This window comes from Dromiciops gliroides, chromosome 4 (genome assembly GCF_019393635.1).
Source record: "Dromiciops gliroides isolate mDroGli1 chromosome 4, mDroGli1.pri, whole genome shotgun sequence".
NCBI classification, from domain to species: domain Eukaryota; kingdom Metazoa; phylum Chordata; class Mammalia; order Microbiotheria; family Microbiotheriidae; genus Dromiciops; species Dromiciops gliroides.
This window is the reverse complement of record NC_057864.1, coordinates 139,908,606-139,929,445: the sequence shown is the minus strand read 5'-3', so window position 1 is coordinate 139,929,445 and position 20,840 is coordinate 139,908,606.

Sequence of the window (20,840 nt, the reverse complement as noted above, 5' to 3'; positions counted from 1 at the left end):
AATAAAAGGCAGAAGCTTTTGGGTACTTATTCTAAAATACTAGTGTGCCACATCTTGCAAATGAAAAGCACTAATGTAAAATCTTGTCATTATTATATTCCCAATATTTCTTGTTTATGTCCCCTTCTCTCTACTCACATGACCATAACACTACTTCAGGTCCTCATGATGTCTCATGTGGCTATTGCTATAGTTTCTTAACTACCCTCCTTGCCTCATGACTGCCCCTGTTCCAATCCATTATGTGCTTATATGCCAATGTGATTTTATTAAAGCAAAGCTCTCACCATGTCACCACAACACACCATACATCTTCCCCCCATGAAGTCTAGTGGCTCCCAATTAGTTCTAGGATTAAATTTAAACTGTTCGCATTGAAAAATCTGTATAACCTTCTCCCTTCTTACCTTTTCAGTCTTTTTATACATTATTCTCCTGTATATATTTTCAGTCCCTCTACCTCAGTCTATTTGATGTTCATCATACACAGTACTTCATCCCCAACTCTGTCTTTGTAGAGACTTCCCCATGGCTGAATTAGTCTGTCTCCTGACCTCAGCCTCTTGGTTTTCCTGAATTCCTTCAATACTCAGCTCAAATCCCATCTTTTATTAAAAATCTTTTCCTTTTCCCTCTATTGTCTTGCCCTCCCAGATTACTTTCTGTCGACTCCATATGAAATACATATTTCTATACAGATGCATATATCCATATAGATGCGCATTTTATATGTCTCTTTATATATACACATATGTGTTTATGTGTGAGTATAAACATATTTTGCATTCACTTATTTGCATATTAACCCATAAAAATGTATGCTCCTCAAGGTCCATGACCAACTTCGTTTGTTTGTTTGTTTGTTTTTTGCAGGGCAATGAGAGTTAAGTGACTTGCCCAGGGTCACACAGCTAGTAAGTATCAAGTGTCTGAGGCCGGATTTGAACTCAGGTACTCCTGAATCCAGGGCCATGCTTTATCCACTGTGCCACCTAGTTGCCCCCTCATGACCAACTTTGACTTACTTTTCATCCCTAGCACCTAGCATTGTACCTGCCACAAATTAAGCCCTTAATATATACTTGTTTACTGAGTAAAAATAAGGGTATAGTGCTAGGTTTGAAATTCAGTAAGACTTGGATTCAAACCTCACCTCATGTACTTACTGAAGGACCATGAGTGAGACACTTAACTTCTTAAGTGCCTCAGTTTTCTCATTTGTTAAGTAAAAAGAGGAGGGCAAGAGAATAAGTATTTCTATACAGCATCTGCTATGTTCCAAGAGTGGTGCTAGGGGCTTTACAAATATTTCATTTGTACCTCATAATAACCGAGAAAGGCAAGTGCTGCTATTTTACCCTTTATATAATTGAGGAAGCTGGAGCAAATAGAGGTTAAGTGATATGCACAAGCTGGTGTGTGAGGCTGGATTTGATCTCAGGTCTTCCTGACTCTAGGCCCAGTGCTACATGCAATGTGCCACCTAGCTGTTGTAAAATTGAAGTAATTATATAGATTTACAGGTTTTTTCTGAGGATCAAATTATATATAATAAAATCAAATGCAATGAAAACATTAAAGTGTTATAAAAGTATAAAATACTATTACTATCAGATGGAAAATAAAGAACTACACAAGAGGTCAATGTGGTAAATATATGGAATATTTACTATTCTTTACTGTTCTTTATTTGGGCAATGTGGAGCTCTATTGTACCAACTCTTTGTCTTCTTAGAGAGTGAGAAAGAAACCAATGGGGAAGTCCTACCTATAGGATTGTAAAGAAGATGGGGCCTCAAGTCAAGATTGAGACCAAAAGGTCAAACCAATAAATAAGAAAAAAAGGGACAGAGGAAGGAAGCAAAATCAAATTCAGAGAAAGCATGGCAGCTATAAATCTACAATGTCCAAGAGATAGCATAGAAGAAAGTAAAATTTGTTTTTCAAATAATAAAGACATGAAATCCTAGGTAATAGACAAAGAGACAAACCAGGTAAAGAAAGTAAGTTCATTTATTTATATTTTAAGGTCTCATTGGTATAAGCAGAATTTTAAAATTTGTATATTGTTCCCAATCTTCCAGCCTCACTCAATTCTCCTTTAACTGGAGAGCTCCCCATGCTGCCAGTTCCATTCATTGATTTCCATGAAAATGCACATATTATCAGACAAGAAATAGTTTATTATTCAAAAATACACTTGGCAGAACATGTAGCATAGAAGAGAGACAATATTGGTACCATCTAAATTGTGCTATATACCAGTAGGCCACAAACAACTAAAGAGAGGCTCAAGTATTTGCAAGATAAGTAAATGATCTTATTGTTGGGATACAAATGGCAACAATCAGCATTAAAAGGTAATTTCCAGGGTTCAGTGGTGAACATTAACAGATTCAGGAAACGGAAGAACTTAAAGCATAGAGAAGAATGAATTAAATCAGTTCTGGTACTGTATATTTTCATTTTTTTGCTAAATTGTTCTTTAAAAATAACAAACAACAACAACAACAACAAAAAACTTAGGTTTTTTTTTCAGGGCAATGAGGGTTAAGTGACTTGTCCAAGGTCACATAGCTAGTAAGTGTCAAGTGTCTAAGGCCAGATTTGAACTCAGATCCTCCTGAATCCAGGGCCGGTACTTTATCCACTGTGCCACCTAGCTGCCCTTACCTTTGGTATTTTTAATATTGATTGAATATGGTTAGTTCATCTTTCATTGACTTTTTCTTCCTTCTGATATTGTTTTAAGAATGTGTCATGGAGGGGGCAGAGCCAAGATGGCAGAGAGAAGCCAGCAAGTTGTTTGAGGTCTCCTTCTGATCCCTCAAAAAGAACATTCAATCAAGCCTCTGCACAGATTCTGAAACTACAGAACCTGTAAAGAGACAGAGAGACACAGTCTTCCAACCAGAGATAAGTTAGAAGACTTGAAGAAAGGCAGGTCTCACTGGGGCAAAAGGGAGGTGCAGTGCAAAGCAATGCAGTGCGGAGGGGGTTGGGGCAAGTCAGCAGGAAGTGGTGGGCCACAGCCAAGCAACTGAGGTCCTTGAATCCTGGATCAACAACCTGGTGGCGCAGCAGGACAGTGGTGAAACCCACCTGTACCAGGAGAGAGGGCAGGTTGCCAGCTGGAGGGCCACCCACAGGACAGGCACAACCAGGCCTCCTTATACCAGTGCATGGCCAGGAAGCCCAGGGTAGTGAGAAAACCACAAGCCATAGAGGCCTGAGTGTAGAAAGCCAGTGACACAGCCCCTATACCCCAGCACAAGAAGCTTGAAACAGGGATCCTGGTGCCCCCAGAGTAGACCTCAACTTAAAAAAAAAAAGCTGCAGTATGAGTAAGAAACAAAAAAGAGCTCTCACCATTGAGAGCTTCTGTATCAATATGCATGCAAGAGGCAAACACAAACTCAGATGAGGACAATACTCCCAAACTGCCTACATGTGAAGCCTCAAGAAGGAAGATGAATTGGTCTCAAGAACAAAAAGCCTCCTTGGAAGAGCTCAAAAAGGATTTTAAAAGTCAATTGAAAGAAATTGGGGAAAGAAATGAAAGCAACACAAGAAAATTATGAAAAAAGAATCAGCAGCTTGGAAAAGGAAGCAAAAAAATTGACTGAAGAAAATGATTCCTTAAAAAATTTATTTGGCCAAATGGAAAAAAAAAGTGCATAATCTCACTGAAGAAAACAATGCTTTAAAATTAAAATTGGAGAGTTGGAAGGTAATGAATCCATGAGACACTGGGAATCAGTCAAGCAGAATGAAAAGAATGAAAAAATAGAAGAAAATGTGAAATACCTCATTGGAAAGACAACTGATCTGGAAAACAGATCTAGGAGAGACAATTTGAGAATCATTGGACTGCCTGAAAGCCATGATCAGAAAGAGAGTCTAGACACCATATTCCAGGAAATTATTAAGGAGAACTGCCCTGATATCATCAAATCAGAGGATAAAATCATCATTGAAAGAATCCACCGATCAAATCCTGAAAGAGACCCCAAAAGGAAAACTCCATGGAATATTGTAGCCAAATTCCAGAATTATCAGGTGAAGGAGAAAATACTCCACATAGCCAGAAAGAAGCAACTTAAGTATCATGGAGCCACAGTCAGGATTCCTTAGGACCTGGCAGCTTCAACATTAAAGGATCGCAAGGCTTGGAATATGATATTCTGGAAGGCAAAGGAGCTTGGATTGCAGCCAAGAATCTATTGCCCAGCAAAACTGGGCATTCTCTTTCAGGGGAAAAGATGAACATTCAATGACATTGGGGACTTTCAAGGTTTCCTGATGAAAGGACCAGAACGGAATAGAAAATTTGATCTTAATATATAAGACTCAAGAGAAGTTTAAAAAAAGGTAAATGGGGGAAAAATTTACTCAATAACATTAAACTGATTACATCCTCAAAGAGGAACATAGTACTTATAACTCTCGAGAATAGTATATGTATTTGGGCAGACAGGACTATACACAGAGGGTATAAATATACATTGTCTTTGATGTGATGATATAAAGAAAATTAAGGGGTTAAAAAGGAAGTTTTGGGGGAGAAGAGGAAAGGCGAAGTGGAATGGGGTGAATCACATCATATGAAGAGGTGCAAAAACCCTATTACAATAGAGGGAAAGAAGGGAGGGATGAACATTGTTTCATCCCTACTTTCAGTAGATTGGTTAAAAGAGGGAATTGGGCATCCAACTTAAAAAGCTAGAAAAAGAATAAATTAGAAATCCCCAATTAAATACTAAGTTAGAAATCCTGAAAAATAAAGAGAAATTAATAAAATTGAAAGCAAGAAAACTATAGAATTAATCAATAAAGCTAAGAGCTGGTTTTATAAACAAAGCAATAAAATAGACAAACTACTGGTTAATTTGATTAGAAAAAAGAAAGAAGAAAACCAAATTGCCTGTATCAAAAATGAAAGTTGATTCTATCACCAATTAAATGGAAATTAAAGAAATAAGTAGGAACTCTTTTGCCCAACTGTATGCCAATAAATTTGACAATCTAAATGAAATGGATAAATATTTATAAAAATACAAACTGCCTAGCTTAACTGAAGAGGAAATAAAATCCTTAAATAAGCCCATATTAGAAAAATAAATTGAAAAAGCCATTAATGAACTCCCTAAGAAAAAATCCCCAGGGCCAGATGGGTTTATAGGTGAATTCTACCAAACATTTAAAGAACAATTAATTTCAATATTATACAAATTATTTGGGAAAATAGGTGAAGGAGTTCTACCAAATTCATTTTATGACACAAATATGGTGGTGATACCAAAACCAGGAAGAGAAAAAACAGAGAAAGAATATTACAGATGAATTTCCCTAATGAATATTGATGCAAAAATCTTAAATAAGATATTAGCAAGGGGATTACAGCAAGTGATCACCAGGATAATACACTAAGACCAGGTGGGATTTATACCAGGAATGCAGGGCTGATTCAACATTAGGAAAACTTAATATAATCAACCACGTCAATAAGAAAACTAACCAAAATCACATGGTTATCTGAATAGATGCAGAGAAAGCTTTTGCAAAATACAGCACCCATTCCTAATAAAAACACTAGAGAGCATAGGAATAGGTGGAGCTTTCCTTAAAATATTAAGCAGTATCTACCTAAAACCATCAGCAAGCATTATATATATTGTAAATAAGTTAGAGGCCTTCCCAATAAGATCAGGTTGAAACAGGGATTCCATTATCACTTCTATTATTTAATATGGTACTAGACATGTTAGCTTTAGCAATCAGTGAAGAAAAAGGAATTAAAGAATGAGTATAGGCAAGGAGGAAACAAAGCTATCACTCTTTGCAGATGATATGATGGTATATGTAGAGAATCCTAGAGAATAAACTAAAAAATTACTTGAAACAATTAACAACTTTAGCAAAGTAGCAGGATATAAAATAAATCCACATAAATCATTAGCATTTCTATACATGACCAACAAAGTCCAGCAGCAAGAGATAGAAAGAGAAATTCCATTTAAAGTAACGGTAGATAATATAAAATACTTGGGAAGACAAACTCAGGAACTCTATGAAAACAATTACAAAACACTTTTCACACAAATCAAATCAGAACTAAATAATTGGAAAGATATCAATTGCTCATGGACAGGCCAAGGTAATATAATATAAATGACAATTCTACCTAAATTAATGTACTTATTCAGTGCCATACCAATCAGGCTACCAGAAAATTAATTTATAGAGATAGAAAAAATAATAACAACATTCATCTGGAAAAACAAAAAGTCAAGAATATCAAGGGAAATAATGAAAAAATGCAGAGGAAGGTGGGCTAGCTGTACTAAATCTGAAGCTCTACTATAAAGCAGCAGTCATCAAAACTATCTGGTACTTGCTAAGAAATAGAGTGGAGGATCACTGGAATAGGCTAGGCACAGGAGAAACAGTAGTAAATGACATTAGTAATGTACTGTTTGATAAACCCAAAGATTCCAGCTTCTGGGATAGGAATTCAGTATTTGACAAAAACTGCTGGGAAAACTGGAAGATAGTGTGGCAAAAATTAGGCATAGAGCAACATCTTACACCTTATACGAAAGATAAGGTCAAAATGGGTACATAATTTAGACATAAGAGGTGATACCCTAGGTGAATTAGGAGGGGAAGGAATAGTCTACCTTTCATATCTTTGGGAAGGAGAACAGTTTATGACCAAACAAGAGATAGAGAATATTATGAAATGCAAAATGGATGATTTTGATTACATTAAAGTAAAAAAGTTTTTGTACAAACAGAAGCAATGCATCCAAAATTTGAATGGAGGAAGAAAGCTGGGAAACAATTTTTATGGCAAGTACTTCTGATAAAGGCCTCATTTCTAAAATATATAGGGAACTAAATCAAATTTCTAAGAATTCAAATCCTTCCCCAATTGAGAAATGGTCAAAGGATATAAACAGGCAATTTTCTGTTGAAGAAATCAAAACTATGTATTCCCATATGAGAAAATGCTCTAAATCACTATTGATTAGAGAGATCCAAATTAAAACAACTCTCAGGTACCATCTGACACCTATCAGATTGTCTAATATGACAAAAAAAGGAAAATAATAAATGTTGGAGAAGCTGTGGAAAAATTGGAACACTAAAGCATTGTTGGTGGAGCTGTGAACTGATCCAACCATTCTGGAGAGCAATTTGGAATTATGCCCAATGGGATATAAAGCTGTGCATACCCTTTGACCCAGCAATACAACTTTTTGATCTTTTTTTTCAAAGAGATCATAAAAAAGGGAAAAGGACCCACATGTACAAAAATATTTATAGCTGCTTTTTTTGTGGTGGCAAGGAAATGGAAATTGAGGGGTTGCCCATCAGTTGGGGAATGGCTGAACAAATTGTGGTATATGAATGTAATGGAATTTTATTGTGCTGTAAGAAATGATGAACAGGAGGAGTTCAGGAAAACTGGAAGGACTTGCATGAACTGATGATGTGTGAGATGAGCAGAACCAGAAGAACATTATACACAATATCATAAACATTATGTGTTGATTAGCTGTGATAGACTAGACTCTTCTCACCAAACCAATGGTACAAGAAAGTTCCAAAGGACTCATGATGGAAAAGGCTCTCCAAATCCAGAAAAAAAAGAACTGTGGAATATGTATGCTGATTGCACCATACTATTTCTTTTGTTTTTGGTGCTTTTTTTTCTCTTTTTGAGGTTTTGCCTTTTTTCTCTGATTCTTCTCTTATAGCTTGACTAATGCAGAAATATGTTTAATGTTATTTTATATATATAACCTATATCAGATTACCTGCTTTCTAGGGGATGGGAATAGGGAGGGGAAGGAGGGAGAAAAATTTGAAATTTGTAATCTTATATAGACAAATGTTGAAAACTATCTATATATGTAACTGGAATATAATAAAATTCTTTTATTAAAAAAATGTGTCATGGAGAAGATATCAAGATGTAGGTTAATTAAATTATAGCAACTGCACATCAAGTGCCATTCCATTGCTAATGGTCCCCTGAGTCAATCTTTCTCCACAATCAGAACTGGGAATAATATAGTAAACTCAGATCTGATTTAAATACTTTATTGTTCCATATGGCCCCAGCTAGCAGCTAGGGAAAGCAGGCTCAGTGTTTAAAATATTTCACAATTTCAAAGTCTCCCAGAAATTCAGAATTTCATATTCTCTATGGCATAACCCTACTTTTTCCTATCATCAAGACACTCAAAGACATAAATTATTTTTAATGTGTCTCAAAAACCTCAAATAGGTATTAATGTTTCCCCATTTGTGTTGCTTATCTTCATTATATTATTATTTGCATAGGTTAGTATAGTCCTATTTTAATAACCACAATCTTCTGTTGTCTTTGCAATGGTTAAAGTGCACTAGCCTCAGTTTGGCATGGATTTCTGGTAGAACAAGATCGACATTTTTGTGGTCTTATATGGGCCAAGGGAAGGTAGCTCTAGTCCTACTGATATCCTGCCAGTTTTCTCTATATTTTGACCCCAAGGAATTTTATTTTATTTCTATACCTGTTCTTGGTGTGAAATGCTCACAAGATTAATAAGGTAAGATAGCCCTTAAGGTAAGATCAACTACACAAACTTAAGTTCTAAAAGTACAAAGGTATATTCTTGGATCCAGGCCAACTCTTCCTGATCAGGCAATTTTACCTTGTTTCTCTGTTTTTGTTTTGTTTTTTTCCAAGTTAACTTCTATATTTGAGCAAATTCCTTTTTCTTTTCTTTGTTTAAGGCAAAACAAGTTAGATCAAGCCTTCATGTTTCAAAAGATCATCACTATCAAAGGAGTTAGTATAAAAAGATACTAAACATGACATACTACTTATACTGTATATATTGATATACTATAAAGTAAGCTAAATATACATAATATATAGTATATACTGAAAAAGTAGAAGTAAAATAGGCTAAATATATACAATATACAGTATAAATGTATATACCATAAATAAAGAAGTCTGAATATGAAGACTTTCTGCTCTATGCCCTAAACATTTTGGAACAGATGTCAAAAAATTAAGAATGATGGTGGAGGGGCAGCTAGGTGGCACAGTGGATAGAGCACTGGCCCTGGAATCAGGAGTACCTGAGTTCAAATGCGGCCTCAGACACTTAACACTTACTAGCTGTGTGACCCTGGGCAAGTCACTTAACCCCAATTGCCTCACTCAAAATAAAATGAAATTAAAAGAAAAAAAGGATGATGGAAGGGTAGTCAGGTCATAAGTAGGAACAGAGTAAGATGGCATAGTAAAAGCCTATGTCTTTTTTTCACTGAGGAATTAAGTAAAATAATCTATTTATTATGGTTATAGGTCCAGGAAAATTCAAGATAAAATGTTACCTAGGCAGCTCTATGATGATGGTAGTGGAAGTAATCCCTCCACTAATGCAGATGGAAATCTTTCCAGACACTCTTATCCTGTTTGATTTTTGTATACTAAGAAATCTTCCTTAGGGGATTTATTCAAAATACCAATTTGAAATTCTACAAATAAAGTGACTACCATATCCATTTTGTTTTACCCAGAGATTCCATTTCTAAGCCTATAGGTCCCTAGAAAGGCACTCTATGCATAAAAATATCTATAGCAGCACTTGTTGAGAACTGGAAGCAAAACAGATGGCCATCGATTTAGGAATGGCTAAACAAAATGTTCTATAGGAACAAAATGAAATGTTATATACGCTATACCAAACAAACATGATGAATATAGAGAAACATAGAAAAAAATTCATGAACTGATCCTAACCCAGGAAAAAATATACACAATGATTTTAGCAATGCAAATTTAAAAAAAATAGCCACAAAATATCTAAAAGCAAATGTTATAAAAATATTAAGAACAAGTTTTTTTCCCAAAGAAGATATATCCAGATACCTCCCCCTTCTCCTTTGCAGTTATTGGAATGCAGTATTTTATATGTCATATATTTTTTTAATATGGTGATCAATATACTTCATTTTTTCTCTTTTCAAGTTCTTTGAGATGAGGGTTGGTTCTCCCAGGGGGAGAGAGGCAGAAGATACTGGGGAAATCTAGGTGATGAATAAGTAAAATACAGTAATAAAAAACTTTTTTAGAAAAAGAAATCCAATGTGCTGAAAGGCCCTTTTTTCATTCTTTTACTCTCTTACTTTTATCAATTTGGCACAGAGACTGTTGATCTGTTGTCTTCTAGTCTTCCTACATGAAAGACCTCCTTTCTCTTCGAGATAAACATCCTTGATGATTTCTAATATGTGATTTATACTATGCATTGTTGGTATGTATATGTCTATATTATCAAATGGGATAATGTGAAAATAGCAAAATATTTGTTTGCCATTCAAAGCTCTTCATAAACTTTATTTCCAGTCTTACAATTTACTCAATCTCATACTCTCTGATTCAGTGACACTGATCTCCTTTGCTTTTCTTACAAGAAAAACCACCTCCCAACACCAAGCATTTTCTTGGTCTGTTTCCCATGCTTGAAATGTTCTCCATCCTCATCTCTGCTTCTTGCATTCCTAAAAGCCTCAGCTAAAATTACACCTTCTATAGGGAGCATTTCAGGACTCTCTTCCTCTGTCCCTACCTTTACTTATAATGCCTCCATTTCTTGATGATTTCACATTGATCCTATGTCTTCTTTCACTGTATATAGTTCTTTGCATGTTGTTTCCCTCCTTAGACCATGAGCTCCTCAAGGCCAAGGACCCTTTTGCCTTCCTTTGGATTCTAACTTTTAGCATTGTGCCTGGCAAACAGTAGGCACTTAATACATATTTACTGACTCAATTACAAGACAGTGCACTATTAAATGTAACCATCTACTGCTATTATATTCTATTTTTCTTCATAGAAACTAAGGATAGGTCATATGATATTGTCAAATACCAGGATTTTAGACATTGCGGTGAATATCAACTTTGCTGGAATCTTTTTGTATTGTTAGATTGTTTCACCTTATTTCAGTAAGATAAGATGTGTACTAAGCCTACATTTAGATATCTTTCTACATTTTGCTGTAATTATATTCAAATAAATATAATAGCTATTCCCACACCTCTTTCAGGGCTTCCTCCAACATATATCCAAAGATCACATTATTTCTACTGGATGAATAATTAGCTACTAAATGACACTATGATATAAAATACTAATAAAGGTGAAACATGAATCTTGAATAAGATAGATATTAAAGGTATAGTCTTTAAGTCCTCTCCATTCTAGAAGATAAACAATTCACTAAGTAGAAACGTTTATATGGCATTTGTAGGCCCTTGGGAAAAGAAAAGGAGTGAATCTTTATTCAAGGACTATGTGTGTTTCTTCTATGCATTAATTGAGAAGTATTTGGTGTGTTTATAATAAATCTCACCACCAAGCTGAATAAAAATCATCATTTGTTTCCTGTGTAAAATTTTCCCAATCAAGGAATAGACATCATTGATTAGCACTATGATTTCTGGTAAAAAAAAAATATTAAAAAAAACCAAAACTATGCCACAGTAACATTGAAACTATTATAATAATTATTGCTAATTAGAGCATTCTTTCAATATCTGGGCCTCTAAATCATGAGGTTTGCAGATCTGTGACAGATCTTATTTATTAAAATAATAATGCATTTCATGATGCATAATACATAACTTTGTACTTCTCTCTGAATATTTGTTGGCATCTCATCTTTAAAAACTGCCTCTTTTAGGGGCAGCTAGGTGGAGCAGTGGATAAAGCACTGGCCCTGTGTTCAGGAGCAACCTCAGACACTTGACACTAGCTGTTTGACCCTGTCACTTTGCCCTCATTGCCCCCCCCCCAAAAAAAGTAATTCAATTAACATATGCTTATTGAAGACCAGCTAGTAATTTTTCTTTTTTTTTCTTTTACTTTTTTGAAGGGCAATGAGGGTTAAGTGACTTTCTCAGGGTCACACAGCTAGTGTCAAGTGTCTAAGGCTGGATTTGAACTTCCGTCCTCCTGAATCCAGGGCTGGTGCTTTATCCACTGCACCACCTAGCTGCCCCCAATAATTTTTCTTCAAGTTAAGTGAAACTAAGATGAATCACATCATTTTGAAAGTCATTCAGATTTACATTGTATGATTAAAACAAGCAGGGCATGAGTGGAGGGAGTGGTGTTGTTGAGGGAAGACTCCAAACAGAGAAATCCTCTCTTTCAACACTCAGTGAAGCACTTTCCTTTCCAAAGACCATGTCGACCTCAATATGTTACTTTATCTATCCAGTTGTACACCTCCCTCACAGAAACTTCTAGGTGGCATAGTGAATAGAATGTTGGACTCTAACAAACATTGGAAATCTACCTATCTATCTGACACTGAGGAAATCACATAATTTCTGTCAGATTCAGTTCCTCAACTATAAAATGAGGATGAATAGTGCCTATCACACTGGCCTTTTATGAAGATCAAATCAAATGGTATATATAAAGCATATATAATCAAAACTTACAGAATTACATGAATCGTAGCTGTTATTACTGTTGTTGTTGTTACCACCACCACTGAAATACAACTATTTATCCAGTTGTATTTCAAATGCACTCAGGAAAAAGAAACAGAAATCTATAGACCATCGCAGACTAAACTATGAAAGAGTGTTATAGAGAGCATCATATTAAAAATGAAAAGACTTTTTTCAAAATGACTTTTTAAAGGAGTATAAAACCCTATTCCCAGATACAACACTATAAAAACTTTTCAGAAAAGAAGCAACATGGTGTAGGAGAAGGAGCCCTGAAAATGGAGTTACCAGAGAAGTAGATTCAAATGTAACCTCCTCTACTTCTAAATCAACCTGGGAAAGTCACTGAAAACTTCTGAGATTACTTATCATCTGTAAAATACTTAACATTATTTACCTAATAGAACTGTTTTGAGGGAATTTTTTATAATATTAGAACCCTAGAAATTTAGATTATTATTATGGTGAGTACTGGTACAATTTCATGACTTAAATAGCTGAATAGAACTGTCATCTCATTGATAGAAATACTCATTACAGTGATAAAGGTCATAACACATCCACATTATCTCATCTTTTGAGATTTTTTTGTCATTTCCACCTATAAATCTTACACAGAGAGTCTAATCAATATGCTAGAACCTTCCTCTAAGCCTTTTGCTATGATGTCTGATACTAGTGATATAGTATATAATTGCTGACTTTTGTTATATGATCCAGACACATCATTTTTTCAATAATGTATCTATCTCTTTTAAAACTATTTTAAGTATTCCATTAAATATTTCCCAATTTATATGAAAAAAATTTAACAATATTTTTTTAAATGTAAGTTCCAAATTCTCTCCCTTCATTCCACCCTGCCACACTCAGTGAAAACTCAAGAACTTTGATTTTGATGATACATGTAACATCATATAAAATGTATTTCCATGTTAGCCATGTTTCAAGTAAAAACAAAAAACCCAACAAAAAAACAAAAAGAAAGGGAAAATGCTTCAGTGTTCATTCTGAGTTTACCAGCTTTTTCTCTAGGGAAATGGATAGCATTTTTTTATGATGGGTCCTTTGGAAATGCCATATCACTGTCTTCATCAGGGTAGTTAAATTTTTCACAGATTATTTCTTTTCAATTTTGCTTTTACTATGTACAATGTTCTCCTAGTTCTGCTTACTTCACTTTGCTTGAGTTCATACAAATTTCCCAACATTTCTTTGAAATCATCCTCTTCTTCATTTCTTAGAGCATAGTAGTATTCCATCACAATCATATACCACAACATATACCACATATCCCAAAAAGATACAGATCAGAATTTCCATTTTGGTGCTTAATTGGAATTTTTTTTTTTTGATTTTTTGCTTTTTCTATGTTTTTTTAATTGCATACCAAATTCACTGGTCTGCTTTCTCTTTTATTTTTATACATTATAAGAAGTATAAAGTTTCTCTTAAGTACTGATTTGGCTACATACCACAAAGTTTGGAATATTGTCATATTGTTATTCTCTTTAATAGATTTAATTGATTATTTCTATGATTTTTTTTCTTTGACTCATTCATTCATGAGGATTAGTTTCCAATTATTTTTTTTTCCTTTTTTTTTGCAGGGCAATGAGGGTTAAGTGACTTGCCCAAGGTCACACAGCTAGTAAGTATCAAGTGGCCAGATTTGAATTCAGGTCCTCTGAATCCAGGGCCGGTGCTTTATCCACTGTGCCACCTAGCTGCCCCCTTCCAATTAACTTTTAATCTATGTTTCTATGGGCCCTTATGTATGTAAAAAGAACTTATTTAATATTTCTGCTTTTTTGCATTTGGTTGTCTTTTATACCTTAATATAGTTTCAGTTTTGTGAAGGTGCCATGTGCAGCTGAGAAGGTATAATTCTTTGATTTTCCATTCTATTTTTTCTAGAGGTCTATCATATCTAACTTTTCTGAGATTCCATTTTTAGTCTTGACTTTTTTATTCTTTCTTTTATTGTTAGATTTATCAATCTTGAGATGGGAAAGTCGAAGTCCCTTACTATAGATTTTCTCTCTATTTCCTTTTGTAATTCATTTTATTTTTCCTTTAAAAATTTCAATGCTATGGCATTTGATTAGCATTGATATGACTTCAATGTCTATGGTTCCTTTGAGCAAAATGCAGTTTCCCTCCTTATCTCTTTTAATTAGGTATATTTTTGCTTTTGCTTTATTCTGAAATCAGGTTTGTTGCCCCTGCCTTTTTTTTTTGTGAGGCATTTGGGGTTAAGTGACTTGCCCAGGGTCACACAGCTAGTAAGTGTCAAGGGTCTGAGACTGGATTTGAACTCAGGTCCTCCTGAATCCAGGGCTGGTGCTATATCCACTCTGTCACCTAGCTGCCTCCCACCTAGCTGCCTCCATACCCCTGCCTTTTTAACTTAAGCTGAAGTACAATAGATTCTTCTCCAGCTCCTCATTTCAACTGTTTGTGTCCCTTTATTTCAAATATATTTCTTAAACATAATATACTGTTGGATTCTGATTTCTAACCCATTCTGCTATCCATTTCTTTTATGGGTGTTCATGCCATTCACAGTTATGATTATTTACTGTGCATTTCCCTCTATCTCATTTTCTTCTGTTCATCCTTCTCTATTTTTATCTTTTCCCTCCTTTCAAGTCTGTTTTACTTCTGACCACTGCATTCTTTTGTCTTCCCTCATTTTTATGACCCTCCCTTCCTCTTATTTGTTTCCCTTCCCTCATAATTCCCTGTTGGTAAAGATATGTTTCTATTACCAACTGAGCAGGTACATAGAATTTTCCCTTTTTGAACCAATTTAAATGTGAGTGTCATTTAAGTGTTTCCACAAGGACACAAATTCTCCATCTACTGTAAAAGCTCTTCCTTGAATGCTTCTTTTATATGAGATAATTTCCCCTATTCTTCCTCTCCCTTTCCTTTTCCCGGGGGCATACATCTTTCTCGCAGTTTTTTTTTTTAATTATCCCACCACTAGGAATTCACTTGTGTGTCCTCTTTATATGTAGTATTTTTTTAAACTGCCCTTATTATGATAAAATTCTTAGAAGATACATGTATCATTTTCCCAAATAGAAAGGTACAAAGTTTAACTCATCAAGTCCCTTCAGCTATCTCATTTCTTTTTGTTTATATTTTTGTGTTTCTCTTGAATCTTATATTTGAAAGTCAAGTTTTCTATTAAGGCTGATATTTTCATCATTAATGAATGAAAGCTATTAATTTTATTAAATATCATTTTCCCCCTTGAAGCATGATACTAAATTCTGTTGAGTAGATTATTCTTGGTTGTAATCCGAGATCCCCTTGCTTCCAGAATGTTATAGTCCAAGCCCTCCAGTCCTTTAAGATTGTAACTGCTAAATCTTATGTGATCCTTATTTGCGTTCCACAGAATTTAGCTGTTTGGAGTATTTCCTCTTTGACCTGAGAGCTCTGGAATCTGGCCACAACATTCTTTGGGGTTTTCATTTTGGGATTTCCTTCCAGTGATGATTGGTGGATTTTTTTATGTGGTTTTTTTTTTTTTAACTTCTGTTTGGATAACTGCCTCCATGGCAGTTATCCTTGAGAATTTCTTGAAATATGACATCTATGCTCTGGCTTTGATCTTGATTTTCAGCCAATCCAATAATTCTTAAATGATCTATTTTTCAATATATTATCCAGGTCAGTTATTTGTCCAATGAGATATTTCATATTTTCTTCCATTTTAAAATTATTTTTAATTGATTTTATTATTTCTTGATGTCTCATGAAATCATTGGCTTCCACTTGTCAAATTCTAATTGTTAAGGAATTATTTACATTAGTGAATTTTTCTACCTATTTTTTCATTTGTCTAATTTTGTTTTCTAAGCTGTTTATTGGGGTAGTTTTTTGTTCCTCTTACCAAGCTGTTATCTTTTCATAATTTTCTTCATTTACTTTCATTTCTTTAAATGTCTTTTCTCTACAACTTTTATTTGATTTTGAAAAATCATTTTTTAACTTTTCCAGGAATACTTGTTGGGCTTGTGTCCAATTCTTTTTTTTTTAATTTTTAAATCATAAAAGTATTTTATTATTTTCCAGTTATATGTAGAGATAGTTTTCAGCATTTGGTTTTTTTTTTTAGTTCTCAACTTTTGTTTATACATGCTTTACAATTTCAGATTTTTCTCCCTCCCACCCCTCCCTCCCCCCTCCCCTAGACAGCAGGTAATCTGATATAGGTTATATCTATATATCTCTATACATATACATATAGATAGATAGATAGATATACACACACACATATATATACACATAATAACATTAATCCTATTTCTGCATTAATCCTGTTACAAGAGAAAGAATCAGAGCAGTGATGCAAAACCTCAAAATAGAAAGAGAAAAAAAAAAACAACAGCACCCAAAACAAAAGAAATAATATGGTTCAATCAGCATCTATACTCCTCAGTTCTTTCTTTCTTTTTTTTCCTTGGATTTTTAGATCCTCTTCTATCATGAGTTCCCTGGAACTCTTCTGTACCATTGCATTGGTGAGAAGAATATAATCCATCACAGTAGGTCAACACTCAATGTTGATGATACTGTGTACAATGTTCTTCTGGTTCTGCTCATCTCACTCTTCATCAGCTCATGTAAGACCCTCCAGGTTTCTCTGAACTCTTCCTGCTCATCATTTCTTACAGCACAATAGTATTCCATTGTATTCATATACCACAACTTGTCCAGCCATTCCCCAATTGATGGGCACCCCCTCAACTTCCAATTCCTTGCTACTACGTAAAGAGCAGCTATAAATATTTTTGTACATGTGGGTCCCTTTCCCCCTTCCATGATTTCTTTGGGCAAAAGACCTAAAAGTGGGATTGCTGGGTCAAAGGGTATGGCTTGTGTCCAATTCTTGAGGCTTTGCTCATAGATGCTTTGATTTCATTGTCTTCTGACTTTGTGGCTTGATCTTGCCTGTCATAATAATAGATTTTATAGTCAGGTTCTTTTCTTGTTGTCTGTTCATTTTTCTACCTTATTTCTTGCTTTGGAATTTTATTTTAATGTTACGTCCCTGTTCCCAAAGTTTGTGTGGGTGTTTTGTCTCAAGTTTCTTTTTTATCACCTTTGTAAAAATTCTTATTTTTATTTTCATTTTATTCTCTGTTTAGAATTTTATTTTCCAAATAATATGTAAAAAATTTTTAGATCAATTTTTTAAAACTTTGTGTTCCAATTTCTCTTTCTCCCTCCCTTCCCATATCCCACCACCAAGAACTCAAGCAATACAATATGTTTTACATGAGTAGTCATGGAAAACATCTCCACATTAGATAGGTTGTGAGAGAAAACAGATAAAAACAAAACTTCAGATTAATGAATTGTCAAAAAAAATTGTCTTGGTTTTCAGATACCATCAGTTTTTCTCTGTAAATGGATTGCAATTTTCATAAGTCCTTCAGAATTATATTGCTGAAAATAACCACGTGCTTCCCAGCAGATCATCTAATACTATTTCTATTATTTTGTATATAGTACATTTCACTATGCTTCAGTTCATGTACATCTTAACCAGTTTTTTTTTTGATAGCATCCTGCTCATCATAACTTTTATATAGTACCTTAAACTTGACAAAAATTTTTCTTCACAATAGCCCAGCAAAGTAGGAACCATATGTTTTGCCATTATAGTCAATCATCATAACTATTTCCCTCCATCCTATTTCCTCCCCATATTTACTCTATTTTCTATCTTTTACCCTATTCCTCCTCAAAAGTGTTTTACTTTTGACTGCCCCCTCACCTACTCTGCCCTCCCTTCTTTCACCCTTCGATCCTTATTCTCTTCCCCTCCTACTTTCCTGCAGGGTTAAATAGATTACTCCTCCCAATTGGGTATGTATGTTATTCCCTCCTTGAGTCTACGCTGATGAGATAAAAAACTTTGAGCTAATTCTGTGTTCTAAATTATTCTTCCTCCCTCCTTCCTCAACCCTCCCTATGGAATCAAGCAATTAAATATAAACCATACATGAGTAGTTATGAAGAACATTTTCCCCTTCCTTGAAAGTGTTTTGCTTTTTACTGTCCCCTCCCCCAATCTGCCTTTTCCTCCTTCTCCTCTTCTCCCCTTACCCTTATCTCCTTCCATTCCCATTTTCTGTCAGGGAAAAATATATATTACTATACCCACTTGAGAATGTATATTATCCCCTCTTTGAACTAATTCTGATGATAGTAAGGTTCACTCATTCCCCCACTCCTTCCCCCTCTTGCCCTCCCCTCCATAAACTTTTTTCTTATTTCCTTCATGTGAACTACCTCTACCTAGTCCACCTCTCCCCTTCCCCCTCCCCCAGTGCATTCCTCCTAGCCCTCAACCCTATTTCAAAGATGTCATAATGGTTTAGCTAGGTGACACAGTGGACAAAGCACCAACCCTGGACCCAGGAAGTCCCAAGCCCAAATCAGGACCCACACATAAGACACCCCAGCCTGCTTGCCCCACAAAGAAAAAGGATAAACAAAAAATACAAGCTTTACAGATAGTATCCCTTCATATTCAACTCATAGCAGTGTTCTCTGTTTAAGTGTATTCTTTTCAGTTACCCTAATACTGAGAAACTTCTTATGAGTTCAAAGTATTATCTTCCCATGTAGGAATGTATATAGTTTAACTTTTTAACATCCCTCATGATTTCTTTTTTCCTGTTTACCTTTTTATGCTACTCTAGGGTCTTGTATTTGAAAGTCAAATTTTCTATTCAGCTCAAGTCTTTTCATTACAAATGCCTGAAAGACCTCTTTTTGACTGAAGTCCCATTTTTTCCTCTGAAAGATTATACACAGTTTTGCTGGGTATGTGATTCTTGGCTGTAGTCTCTGTTCCTTCATGCCCTCTGATCCTTTAATGTAGATGCTGCTAGATCTTGTGTTATCCTTACTGTAGCTCCACAGTATTTGAATTCCTTTTTTCTTGGTGCTTGCAATATTTTCTCCTTGACCTGGGATTTCTGGAATTTGGCTATAATATTCCTCAAGGTTTTCCTTTTGGGATCTCTTTCAGGAGGTGATCTGTGGATTCTTTAAATTTCTATTTTACCTTTTGCTTCTAGAATATCAGGGCAATTTTCCCTGACAATCTCTTGGAAGATGCTAATATCTTATTTTAATTATGGTTATCAAGTAGTTCAATTATTTTTTTTTGTGGGGCAATGGGGATTAAGTGACTTGCTCAAGGTCACACAACTAGTAAGTATCAAGTGTCTGAGGCAGGATTTGGACTCATGTCCTCCTGAATACAGGGATAGTGCTTTATCTACTGTGCCACCTTGCTGCCCCTAGTCCAATGATTTTCAAATTATCTCTCCTGGATCTATTTTCCCGGTCAGCTGTTTTTGCAAGGAGATATTTCTTATTGCCCTCTATTTTTTCCTTCATTGGGATTTGCTTTACTGTGGCTTGATTTCTCATAAAGTCACTAGCTTCCATTTATTCAATACTAATTCTTAGGCATTCATTTTCTTCAGAGATCATTTGTATCTTCTTTCCCATTTGGCTTTTCAAGCTGTTGACTTTTTCCTCATGACTCTCCTGCATTGCTCTTATTTCTCTTTCCATTCTTTCCTCCACCTCTCCAAATCTTCCCCTCTCTCTCCTACTTTCTCTTCAAAGTCCCTTTTGAGTGCTTCCATGGCCTGAGAACAATTCATATTTTTCTTGGAATCTTTGGATGTAGGTGCCCTGAGGTTATTATCCTCTCCTGAGGGTGCACCTCGATCTTTGTTATTACTAAAGAGTCTTTCAATAATTCTCAATTTTCTTTGCTTAGTCATCTTGCTGTCTTATACTTGACTTTTAACTCCCTCTCATAGTGGAGCCCTACTTACTGAATCCCAAGATTCAGAGGGTCCCCTGTGTTTTGGTTTGAGGGAGGGATGGGTTTTCTCTCACCTGGCCTGTTCTCTGGTCCAAACATAACCTCAAGCCAACTTGCTAGTTAACCAGCTAGCAGAACTTTGTGTGTATTGGAGGTTCTTAGATTCTGACAGGCCTGTACCCCTATGCAACTTAGCCATCTTCCTGCTCAAGATTTCTTCCTGGTTCCCTGCTGTGGTGGGATATACGAATTCCTCCTTAGGTCCCACAGATACCCCTATATTTTCTGCTCCCCCACCCACCAGCCATCTCTTCAACCCTCTCACCTGACCTTAAGCTTAGTTTCAGAAGACACTGGTGCTGCAGCTGATTCAGAGGCTCAGGGATAAATACTGCTGGCATAGTCTGCCTGGGGATTGTTTCAGTGTGATCATGGG